Consider the following 2,607-nt stretch of genomic DNA (forward strand, 5'->3'; position numbering starts at 1 on the left):
GGACTTCCATTCACAGCTACTACTGAACCATTGTTGGGAATTGGACTGCAGACTGTAAGTCATCAATAAATTCCTTTACTATATAGAGACTATCTGTAAGTTCTGTGACTCTAGAGAACCCTGACTAATACAGGAGGTATGGCCTTGTTGAAGGAAGTGTCACTATGGGGGTGGGCGATCAGACCCTCCTTCTAAACCCATGGGAGCCAGTCCTCTAGAGGCCTTCAGATGAAGTGGTAGAACTCTCAGCTCCTCCTGCATCATGCCTGCCTGGATGATAATGGACTGAACCTCTGAACCTGTAAGCCAGCCCCAGTGAAATGTTGTCCTTGTAAGAGTTGCCTTGGCCATGGTGTCTGTTCACAACAGTAAAAGCCAAACCAAGACACAGAGGTAGAGTCTATGTTTAGTCTGTAGTGATCTGAATATGCTTGCTCTAGGGAATGGTACTATTGGGAGGCGTGGCCTTGTTAGAGGAGATGAGTTACTGTGGAGGCGGGGCTTTAAGGTAATATATATATATGCTCAAGCTCTGCCTAGTGTGACACACAGTAGTATTCTCCTGCTGCCTTGGGATCAACATTATAACTCTCAGCTCCTTCTCCAGTACTATGTCTGCCTGGACACTGCCATGCTTCCTGCCATCATAAGGCCTGAACCTCTGAAACTGTAAAACAGCCTAAATTAAATGTTGTCCCTTATAAGAGTTGCCTTGGTTACGATGTCTCTTCATAGCAATGGGAACCCTAAGACAAGGTCCTTGATCCATTTGGAGTTGCGTTTTGTGCAAGGTGAGAGGTAAGGACCCACGTTTCATTCTTCTCCATGAAGCTGGGCAGTTTGACCGGCACCACAGTTTCTCCTTGGAGAAGAAACAAGCTAGAGAGAAGATCGACTGCAGCACCAGGAAACGCTGCACTAAGCGAGCTGATTGAAGAACTTCATACTTTATTCTAGACTCCCTATAAATAGAACCCCCAATTAGCGTTTGCACTGTCAGCTGGTAACTGCTAGAATAAGGATTTATGCAAAGCCTTCTACACACAGTAGCTTATGACTACTGAAAACAAGTGCAGTCCAGGTAGGAAAGAAAACCAACCCCACTCTAAATTACACAGAGTAGCGACAAGCCTCCCCACCGCTTGGGAATGTAAAACATTTCATTTAAAATGTTGCCATTATAATAGACAAAGTAGCTCTTATATGTGCACAGGATACATTCTATAGCCTCCAAGCTTACATTTTTATGATCAGGCTCACCAGGCCCAATTATTACACACCACAATCAAGTCATAACCAATTTATAGAAAAAAAGAGCTTGTGCCTATTTATTGATCAATTCTGGTCCTTAATGGCTCCCTTACAGGTTATATAGAAACGGGCATCACCAAAAGCAAGAAATGCGCCATTCCTTCTGCACAGTGGTCACTCGGTCACTCATTCCCTCTGAGTCTCAGTGCTCACACCACTCATCCAGAGTGACAGAGTGATGTAAGCACAAGACAGCCTATTATAAGTGGTTTCTTATAGAAAAGGTCACAAATGAAAGAACTTTACAGGACAAATTACAAAACGCCATTAAAACCTACCTTGGTCTCCACCCTCCAGGTGTCTGGCAAGGTGACTGGGTGCCTTTGGGCACCCTGGTGACTTCTGCTAGTGTTATGGCATATGGACACTATTTCAGGTGACAGACACTTCGTCAGCCTCCAGAAACACAACACCAGCCATGTTCTGCAGTCTTGGGCTGGTTCTGAAACCCTAGGTGAGTTCTCTAGGCAACTTCTGAAAAGCATTTTAGGGGCCAGGAATTGTGCCAAGAACGATAGGGAGTGGGGAGACCTGGAGTGATGGCTCAGTGGCTAAAAGCATTTGGGTTTTTTTGGTTGTTGTGTTGTTGGTTTTTTTTTTTTTTTTTTGTATGTCTGTTGTTGGTTTGCTTTTTTAAACTTTTTATTCTTTGTGAGTTTCCCATCATGTACCCAGTCCTGATCATCTCCCCATCCCTTTATATCCACCCTTCCCTTGCAACCTTCCCCCACCCCCCAGCAAAAGAAAAAAAACCACACAACCAACCAACAACCACAACAAAAGAAAGAAAGCATCTTATCATGGAAGCTGTAGCATGTCACAGTGTGTCCCACAGTATATCCCTCGGTGCACACATCTTCTCTTGCAGATGTTCACTGCAGTGAGTCACTGGTCTGGCTTGAGATCTCTAGTTTCTATGACCCCCTCTTTATTGGATCCTCATCAGGGCTCTCCCCAGTTATTTTGTTTTTGCCCTGTGTCAGGAAGGTTCTGCAGCACTGGATCAGCAGGACTTGGCCTGGCACATGTCCCAAATGTCCGCGGAGGATACAGATTGTGGGGTGGGCCAACTAGGTGGCCTGGATCTGGGCCTGGGTGGCAGCTGAGCTGATCAGTATGCTGGCTCTTCCTTATCCGCACCACCATGTTGAGTTCTTCAGCACTACGCCAGCTAGGCCAGCCAATGCTGCCATCAGGAGGAGGCAGGGTCAGCTCTCCTGTTCTCCCGCCCGTGAGGCCCGCTCACTCACACCCACACCTCCAGAGCCAACTCCACTGTGCTATCCAATCAAGACC

Source organism: Mus pahari, chromosome 17, assembly GCF_900095145.1.
Source record: "Mus pahari chromosome 17, PAHARI_EIJ_v1.1, whole genome shotgun sequence".
Lineage (NCBI taxonomy): Eukaryota > Metazoa > Chordata > Mammalia > Rodentia > Muridae > Mus > Mus pahari.